This window comes from Ceratotherium simum, chromosome X (assembly GCF_057802395.1).
Source record: "Ceratotherium simum simum isolate JZ-2026a chromosome X, ASM5780239v1, whole genome shotgun sequence".
Taxonomy (NCBI): domain Eukaryota; kingdom Metazoa; phylum Chordata; class Mammalia; order Perissodactyla; family Rhinocerotidae; genus Ceratotherium; species Ceratotherium simum.
In genome coordinates, this window is record NC_141940.1 from 49,908,244 (window position 1) to 49,919,111 (window position 10,868).

Sequence of the window (10,868 nt, forward strand, 5' to 3'; positions counted from 1 at the left end):
GGCATGAAGTCTGACTACGCTTGTGGAGAACATCAATTACCTCATCTCTCTTCACCTCCAATCATCTATCTCCACATTTCAGACCACCTTGCCCCCTGCCCCATAAATATCCCTGAGTCTCCATTATCGAGGCGGTGGATTTGAGACTTGTTCTCCCATTTTCCTCACTTGGCTGCCTTGTGATTAAACTCTCTCCTGGCTGCAATCTCGTCATCTCAGTGTTTGGCTTTCTGGGTGATGGGCAAAAATGAAACTGGTTCAGTAACATTATCAGTTGTATTGTAAATTTTTAAAACTTTGTATTTTCCTGGTACTTCAAAATCCCCACAAACAGGCTGTGAACACCCAGCCATCCCCTGACTGTGACCTAGTGACATTCAAATGCACCAATAAAATCCCCTCATGACTTTTGCTTGTGTAGCCTGCCCTGACTTTCAATAAAGGCACTTGTCCTGGGGGGCCTCACTCTGTAGAATCCGCCTCTGCTTGGTTGAGCCCTTTCTCTTGAAGCTCCTCCCATATGACCCTTTGTGTGGCTTGCCCTGTCTTCCTCTTCTAGGACCTGTGAGAGTAATAAATATTTTTCACTTTTATGTGCCTCTCCATGGTGTTATTCCATGTCTGCACCTGAGTGATCATAAAAAAAAAATTTTAAGTAACATAATTATCCTTTACAATGAATCAGTAAACAATCACAATCCTTGCTACTTGTATTTCAATGTTTCAAAGGGAGTTAGAATTGATTATTTTATGTAACACAGAAATTAAATGTGAAATAGGAACCTTTTACAATTAGTAACAATTGTGTTACTAATTGTTCTCTGATGAGATTTGTGTTAAGTTACTATAATTCTGGGATATTTGAAAAAATAACTATTCCTTCTTAATTTTGGATGCTGGAAAGATTTATTATAAATTGATCCTTTTCACATTTTTTGAAATAGCTAACAAGTTACCAAATTTTTTATATGAAAAAGTGTGAATCTACACTAGTGCTTTGTGACATAAAATGTTTGTTTTCTTATTTGCATTTCTAATATGCATAAAATGCATTTCAGAACAAAAAGATTTCAGAATTATCTTTATTTTCTTAATAGTCAGTTTTATAAATTATACTGTGATGAATTTTAGGGCTGTTTTTCTTTAAAATATTCTTTCATTTCTTATATTCCTTCTCAGACCCAATGAAATAGAAAACAGAATACCACAAAAATCGATAACACAAAGATCTTCCTATACTATTTAGAATATCTTCTGTCTTCTTTCACATCAGAAATCAGAATGGAAAGAAAATATTTTAAGGTTTTGTTGAAATTCCTATGTTTCTGAAAAGCCAGTAATATTTTCAGAAAATGAGTAACTAAAATACATTTCTAAAGCCAAGAGGCAACAAAGACCATCAAATTAACACTCCCACTGAATGATATTATTAAGAAAAGTTTACAAGCCACTTTGGCTCACAAGAGACCATTTCCCTGGGATTTGAACAAAGCTTTATTGAAGTTAATGGATCCATTCTAGAGTCATCCCACAGGAAAATTAAGGAGAGTTTAGTGAGAAATGAAGATGTCAAAGCTTTCTTTGTTTCTGGCATTATTAGAAATAATTTGGTGAAAGCAGGGAGTATTAATTTTAACAAACTAATGGACCTCTTTTAATCACTTATTGATGATATTTGTGAGTGAATAGATCCTACAGAATAGAACGTTAATGAAAGTTTGGAATTTCTAACAACCATTGTCCATTTACATATTCTCTTTTAACTCATTTCTTTTCATATTATTGTTAAATCCATATTTCTTTCCTTTGTCACACAAATTAAATGCTAAGTTTAAAAGCCATCATTTCATGATTAACCTCAGAATCTTAAATGTGATGATACCACCTCATTGCTTCTAAGTGGAAGTGTAAGCTCAGTTCTCTTCTGGACTCCAACAACACCAGGGAATCAGGGAGGGCAGAAGTGGAGGGCTGAATGAAAGGCTTTGTTGTTTCAGGGCAGGCAAGAAATCTCAACTCTGCTGACATTAGGGGAAGACCATGGAGGGGAAAAGCAGAGTGCCAACTAACCCCACCTTCCACCACTTCATTCAATCTTTATGCTGCCAGATGGGTGTGGAGGTTCAGCTCCGCACTGAGTTATTCTGTCTCCAGAGTTGGGGCAGGAGGAATGCAGTACTGAATTCCAGGGACTCACACCACCACCTTGTTCAATCTCCATGATTCAATGATGCTGGGTGGAGAGGAAGGCTCAAATCCCTACCGGAACAAACTGACTGAGCATGGTGAGGAAGTGGGGAGTGGATTGTACTGGTGACTAGCCTCACATCAAGCTTTCTCCTTAAGTCTCTTTGTTGCCAGGAGTGGAAGTACAGCTTGTTACTGGACAGGAGCACCACCTACTTCCACCAGAGAGGGGACATGGCTGATTATCTCTCTGCTGGGCCCCACTAAAAAGTGAGAATTGAAGTTTTTCAGTTGGTATTTGACAGGAGAAAGAGAGATCCAGATAGAAGATAGAAAAAAATGTCATTCCACTGGAGTGTCAATCTGATGGTCTTTGTTGCCTCTCAGCTTTAGGAATGTATTTTAGTCTACTCTGATTTCCAAAAACATTACTGGCTTTTCAGAAACATAGGAATTTCAACAATACCTTTATTTGCAGACAACAAGATTGCCTGTTGAGAATATCTAGTAGAAATGTACAAAAAGCTTCTAAAAGTAGTAATTTTAGCAAGATTGCAAGATACAAGAAACATTCAAAAATCAGTTGAATTTCTATATATTAACAATGAAGAATAGAAAATTGAAATATAAAAAATACCATTTATAATAGCATCATAAAGTATGAAATATTTAGGGATAAATCAGATCAAAAAGATGTGAAAACATGTACGTTGAAAACTACAAAATTTGGCTGAGAAGAAATAAAGAACAAAGTAAATGTAGAGATGTACAGTGGCCACAGGTAGGAAGATTCAATATTGATAAGATGTTAATTCTCCTCACAAATAATCTACAGATTTTCTGCAATCCAAATCAAAATGTCTGTAGACTTTTTATAGAAATTTGAGATGATTCTAGTGTTTATAAATACAAAGGTCTTATAATAGATAAAATGACTTTAAAAAAGAAGAGCAAATTTAGAGGGCTAACACTGTCAGGTTTCAAGGTTTATTTTTAAAACTATACAGATATTGGCTTAATGTTGGAAAAATACATCAATAGAAGAGAATGACAGTCCAGAATAGAACTGCACATATACAGACATCTGCTTTTCAACAAGAATGCAAAGGCAATACATTAGAGAAAACTTGTTAAACTTGCAAAAACATAGTGTTGGAACAGTTGAATATCCATATGTTAAATAAATAAATAAATAAAATGTACATCATACCTCATAATATATACAAAAATTGGTTCAAAATTATTATGGACTTATATGTAAAATCTAAAACTATAAAACTTATAGAGAAAAAACATAGGAGAAAATATTTGTGACATTGGTTGAGCAAATATTTCTTAGATATGACACCAAAAGCAAGGTCAATAAAAGTTAACATAGTAAATTGCAATTCACCAAAAGTTTAAACTTTTACTCTTCAAAGACACTGTCTAGAGAATAAAAAGAAAAACCATAGACTGGGAGAAATATTTGCAAATCATATATCTAATGAAATACTTGTGGCCAGAATATATAAAAAAACTCCTAACCTCAAAATTAAGTAAACAAAAATTCAATAAAACGATACCATTACACATCTAGTAGAGAAGTTAAAATTAAAAAAAAAAAAAAAGAGAGAGAAAGACTGACCATAATCTTTCAGTTTGCTAGGGCTGCCATAACAAACTATCACAGACTGGGTGTCTGTTGTTTAAGACACAAAAGATATTTATTTTCTCACAGTTCTGGAGGCTGAAATTCCAAGATTAAGATGTCAACAAGTGTAGTTCCTCCTGAGGCCTCTCTCTTTGGATTATAGATTGCCACCTTCTTGTTGTATCCTCACATAGCCTTTTCTCTGTGCACATACATCTCTGGTACCTCTTGTGTATCCTAATCTTCTCTTCTTTTAAGGATACCAGTCAGATTGGATTGTGCCTCATTTTAACTTAATTACCTCTTTAAAGGCCCTATCTCCAGATACAGTCACATTCCAAGGTACCAGGAGTTAGAGCTTTCACATATTAATTTTGGAGGAAACAATTCAGTACATAACACATACCAAGTGTTTTCAAGGATGTGAAAATACTGGAACTCTCATATATTGCCGGTGAGAATATAACATGGTATGACCACTCTGGAAAGCAGTTTGGAATTATCTTAAAAAGTTAAACATGTACCTACCATATAAGCCAGTCATTTAGAGAATTGAAAACTCATATGCTCATACAAAGACATTTACACAAATATTTGTAGTAGTTTTATTTGTAATAGCCAAAAACTGAAACAACCCAAATGTTTATCAACAGATGAATAAACAGAATATGATATATTAATACAATGAAATATTATTGTTCAAAAAGTACTGATTATTGAACATATGCAAAAACATGGATGAATTACCAAATAATTAAGCTGAGTTTTTTTTTAAAGAGTAGATAGTGTATTATTTAATTTATATAAAATTCTACAAAATGAATACTAATCTATAATATTAAAAAGCATATCAATGATTACTTGAAGAAGGAGCAGAGGAATGGGAGGGAGAGATTGCAAAGTGGCATGAAGAAACTTTTGGAGGTGGTGGATACAGTTAGTATCTTGATTGTGATGGTGGTTTTATGGGTATACCCATATATTAAAATTTTCCAAATTGTACACTTTGTCATTTATTGTATATTAATTATACCTCAATAAAACTTTTTTTAAAAAAGACTTAAATGTCACATCTATCAAATGCAATGTTTGGCCCTTGTTTGGATACTGATTCTCACAATCTGATTGTAAAAAAGGCATTTTTGAATTAATAAAAAAAATTGAATATGATCTAGGTGTTAGAAGATAGTAAGGAAATATTTTTAACTTTGTTTTGTGTCATAATAGTATAGTGGTTATATTTTTAAAAGTCCCTACAAAAGCTAAATATGGTTAATTATGTTGAGTATATTTTCATGTATTTATTGGCCATTTGTGTGTCTTCTCTGGAGAAAAATCTGTTCAAGTCCTTTTCCCATTTTTAATAAATTTTTTGTTGTTGAGTAGAAGAAGTTCTTTATATATGCTGCATATTAATCTCTCATCAGATATATTATTTGTAAATATTTTCTCTCATTTGATAGGTTATTTTTTCACTATCTTAATTGTGCCCTTTGGTATGCAAAAGTTTTTATATTTGATGAAGTCCAATTTATCTATTTTTATTTGGATGCCTGTGCTTTTGGTGTCATAGCTAATAAAGCATTGCCACATCCAATGTCATGAAGCTATTCCTCTATATTTTCTTCTAAGAATTTGTAGTTTTAGCTCTTATGTTTAGGTCTTTGTTTCATTTTGAGTTAATTTTTTGTGTGTGGTGTAAGGTAAATGTTCAACTTCATTCTTTTGCATGTGGATGCTCAGTTTTTCTAGCACAATTTGTTGAAAAGATTATCCTTTTCTCATCAAATGATCTTAGAATCTTTGTAAAAAATCAATTCACCATCTACATAAGGGTTTATTTCTGGACTTTGTTTTTTCCATTGTTCTATATGTCTGTCTCTATGCCAGTACCATGCTGTTTTTTTGTTTTTTTTAACTAAAACCTTTATTCTATACAACCGTGTAATACAGATTTTTACCCTTTTGGCATTGCAGACTGTCAAATTTTCTGGAAACTATTACTGGTATGACTGGAAGAAAAAAAGTACAACCATGCTGGGGGTCAGATCTATGACAGGAAGGGAGTACAGCTGTCCCTCGAGGCTCGGCACACAGGGCAATGGCCCAGCAAGCTACTTCCTTCAGCCCAAGGGCCCCTCATGCAAACACACCTGAGGGCTGGTAAAGGAGTTTTTAAATTTTTTTTGCCATTAATTCACAACTATTGCTTAAAAATGTGCACCAAAAGTGCACTGTTGTATCCAACAGATAGAAAGGATTTTTTTTTAAAAAGCAGCCGGGTGCTCTCTGCTAAGGGAGAAAGACTCAGTGGAAACGTGGCATGTTTTTGCTCACTTCTTCAAAGTGTTGGAGGCAATGACCTGTCCACTTTCCAAAGGAGGCTGACCAGCAGTGAGGGACCCTGTCTCTACAGTTGTGCGGATCAGAATATCTCAAATAGTAAGGTCTGGACCCAGGCCCATCAGCTGCCTCCAGTTGAACCTGTGAAGATGTAGAAAAGAAAAAGCATTCCCACCCCCTCCCCAGTCCATGCTGTTGTGGGGACAGGCCGCACACAAGCTGGGGAGGGAACTGGACTGGAATCAACTGCCCTCTGAAGGCACTTGTGCTTCTGGCTTCGTACAGGAGGCTTGTCTTGTGTACTTTTATGGGGGTGGGCCATTAATCTATTCTGAATACAAATGACCTTGGGGAGAATCCAAAGTATTTTTTTTCTGCCAAAAGTTGAGGTGTTTATCCCCAATAAGTTATATTCTGTACAAGAGCCAAATGATTCTATGAAAGCTTTAGAGTTTTAGAAAGAACAGTGAAAAGAAATCTGGATACAGGTACAACAACAAAAATCTGCATATAAAACTCTGGAAAAACAAATACGTATATTTCCAGGATATGAATATTAACTCACTATGATATCTTTTTACTCTGACACCATAAATTTTAGGTAGCATTTAAATGAAGGTAAAATTTCATCATGGACTTAAGTTTTGATGGTGTCATGCTGCTCACCCAGAACAAGAACCTGTGATGTTACCTGGCTTTGCTCGTGAATAAAACTGGACACAGTGGAGGAAGGACTGAAAAAGCTGCACCTCCCTGTGACCGCCACACAGGCAGGGGCACTGTGGGGGTGTGGCATCGCTGGGCACGGGCTGGGCGTACTCTAGTGTGGCAGTCCAAGTGCTGTGATCCAGCACCTGGAGCAATGTCAATAGATCCTCCTAAAAGAACACATCTGAGATGCAATATTAAAAACAAGCCCAACAATAATCATTTATTATGAAATGGGCTGGCTCAAATTGTGCAACAGCAAATTCCTATTAAAAATAACTGTCTTAAATGGTGAAAACAATTTGTTTGATTTTAATGACCAACTTGGAAAAAGCCTTCATAGGTACTGCATGAATGGAATGTACTCTCTTAGAAAAGCTAGAGAGTGTGGGTTTAAAGTTGAAACAGTGAAAGATGTGGCCCTACCAATGTGTCTCTAACAAGTGCTAACAGACAAAGATAAGGTCCTTTGAAACAAAAGGAGGAAGCAAAGTCTGCGCTGGCCTGTTGTCAGTTCACTGCACAACTCACAGGACATAGTCTGCTCGGGGCTCTTCTGCTCTCACGTCCTGCCTCCCTGGGGACAGCTTACTCTACACATGGAGACTGGTTTCTATATTACATCTCAAATAGTCACTTCAATTGAAAGAGAATCTCGGTCCACACCAAATCAGCCGTTAGAAGTCTTGCTCCCGTTGGGGCTCAGTGGGCTTCCTAGGACTACTCTTGGGGCCATAGAGGAAGGTCAGTAAATAAATAACCAGGAGCATTCGCTCAACCTTCACGTGGACTTGTGACGGTAATGTGGGGTGAGGTCACCACACCACTCTTCCATATGAAGTGTTTCACTGTTCGAAGGTCCATATTTGGATCCAAAACCTGGTCCTGGCACAAAAGTTCAATTTTTTCCTCTGCCAACACAGCAATATCCTCTTCTTTTTCCTGTTCTCCTGGTTTTTCATTATTAGAAGAGCTAGTGGTTTGGGACTCATTATCCAATTTGATGATTTTCTCATAAACATGTTCCATTACTTTCCGAACTTGGAGCGTGTCACTAGCAGAGAGTCTATCTTTTTTTAAGGTTTTTGCTCCTGAAGATGCATGAGGTTGGAGGTGGAAAGGAATTTTGTTGAATTTGGGCATATTTTTATCCACAGTGATGTCAATTACCCATTGTGGCACCGTCTCATTAAGAAGCATCGACTCCGTCTCACCCCCCGAAACTCGGCAGAGCAGCCTGAACAGTGTGCGACCTCCAGCTTCACCAAAGATCACAGGGGTGTGTGGGGGCACTTGAAAATATCCATTTCCCTTCTGTACTCGGTTCTCCTGCTCCCCATTTACATGGTTTACTTCATTTTTTTCTTCATCCATTGGATTCACATGTATTCTAGGCCAATACTCGAGGAGTGCCTGGAGTAAAAGTCCCCCTAAGTTCAATTTTGGATCTGACCCATCAGGGCTGCTGAAGCCACCATCTTTTGCAGAAACCCAAGCAGCAAAACAGTCACTCTCATCCAAAGTAATAGTCAACATCCCTGTTTTTAGGTCTACTGAGAACTAATTTGGCACATATACCATCTTAAATCTTTTCTTAATTTCATCTTCAAAATCCACTTTGCCCAGATCTTCAACTTTACACGCCTTCAATACATCCCAGTATGCCACATTATTATTAGTATCTTTGGTTAATATATGTCTCTTATCATTAAGAATATGGCACTGAATAATACTAGCACCCCCTTTAATAACCTGGTCAGGTTATGTACAAAGGGGTGTTATAGGATTTGTACAGTCATTGTCATAATCTCCAGAGGAGCTAAAATTATGAATTCCCTTCAATGTCCATTTATTTACTGTAGACTTAGTTGTTGCAACCCAGATTGCAGGAAGGGGATCAGCTGATCTATCAAGCTCCATCTTGAGAACTGGTGCTTTTTCTTCACAAATGAGCACCCGAATGTCAGGGTTTCTCAGATCTGTACAATAAACCTTCCTGTCCCTTCCTCTGGAATAGACATGGGTGAAGGCATCATTGACTTGCAGAGCCCAAACACCTTCATCATGGACTCAGTATGTGGCTATACATCTCTGCTGGCCAAGAGACCAAAGGCGAATTGTCCCATCAGAACTGCCGGAAAGGCACTGTGTGCCATCTCTGTTCAACAGCAATGCTTTTACATTATCTGTGTGCCCTTTAAGCTTCATTAGTTTTGTACATGTTCTTGGATCCCATACCCTTAAAACATTCTCAGTGGACCCTGATAAAATGATTGTTCCCAGTTGATTCATTGCCAGGCTATAAATGGAATCTTTGTTCCCACTTAAAGAAGAAGTTGTGACAGTGTCATTTGAGGCAGTCAATGCTGTTAGAGTATTCACATCCCAAAGGAATATTTGTCTGTCCAGCCCAGCCGATGTGACCAGTTCTTTATCCTTGGCATATGCTAAGGCCTTTACATAATCCTTATGTGTCCTTAATGTTGACATGCAAAATCCCTTATGTGCATTCCATACTTTTACTGTTGTGTCAGAAGAAGCAGATATTAATGTTTTCCCATTACAACAGAGTACAATGTCATTTACCCAATCAGTATGGTGTTCCATAGATGCTATATACGGATCTTGCTTGTGCTGATTGACACTCCATATTCTTATGATGGAGTCTCGACCGGCTGTGAAGAGTCTATTTAGTGCTGGATCCAGCTGCAGGGCATTGACTCCATTTCGATTGTACTTTTCCACTTCATCTCGAATAACATAGGAAACCTGCACTTTCCTCCACCCTGCCGTGTTCTCTAACATGCTGTTTTGATTACTGTAGCTATGTAATAAGCTTTGAAATCAAGCAATGTCAGTCTGCCAAGTTTGTTAATTTTCAAGACTGTTTTGGCTATTTAGGGTCTGTAGTTTCCATATGAATTATAGGGAGAATTTTTCTATTTCTGAAAAAAACGTTATTGGGATTTTGATAGGACTTGCACAGAGTTTCTAGATCACTTTGGATAGTTTTTCATCTTAATATTAATTCTTCCAATCCTTGAATATGGGTTATCTTTCCATTTACTTATGTCTTCTTTAATTTCTTTCAGCATATAATAAGTGAAAATATTTACCAATCATATATTTGATAAAGGAGTTGTTTCCAGAATATATTAAGAACTATTATCATTTAATAATATAAAATAAATAAATTTAAAACTGTATAAAAGATTTGAATCAACATTTCTCCAAGTAAGATATACAAATGGCCAATAAGCACCAGAAAATATACTCAAAATCAATTAGTTATTTGGAAAATGGTAATCAAAACCATGATGAGATGGTACTTCAAACTACTAGGATGGCTAAAATCAGAAAGACAGAAAAATACCAAGTTTTGGTTAAGAGGCAGAGAAACTAGAATACTCATACTTTGCTAACCATGATGCAAAATATTGCAACTTCTTTGTAGATCTACTGTCTGCAAACTGGAGGACCAAGAAAGCCAGAGGTGTATTTCCAGTTCAAGTTCTACAGCCTGAGAACCAACGAGAGTACTGATAGTGTAAGTCTCAGTCTGAGAACAGAAGAAGACCAATGTCCCAGCTCAAGTAGTCAGGCAGAGACGGCAAATTCTACCTTCCTCCACCTTTTTTTTTTTTTTCTCGTCAGACACACAATGGATTGGATCACGCCTACCTACATTGGAGAAAGCAATCTGTTTTACTCGGTCTACCGATTCAAATTCTAATCTCTTCCATAAACACCCACAGAGACACACCCAGAAATAATATTTAACCAGATAGCTGGGCAATTCATGGCCCAGTCAGTCAAGCTGATACACAGAATTAACCATCACAAATACATGTTTTGTTGACTTGGCACCCATACATATCTCCTTAAACCATAGTTAGTCTCAAAATAAAGACAATAGCAAGGTAATAATTCCACCTAACGTGATACAACTATCTTGTGTACAACTGAAAATGCACTAACTCCTTGCTTAGAAGAGGAG

General features: G+C 36.7%; 1 pseudogene; it reads right to left on the minus strand.

The window, feature by feature from the left end:
- Nucleotides 1-7,652: 7,652 nt before the first annotated feature.
- Nucleotides 7,653-9,658, minus strand: LOC101392771 (WD repeat-containing protein 48 pseudogene; annotated as a pseudogene).
- Nucleotides 9,659-10,868: the final 1,210 nt, after the last annotated feature.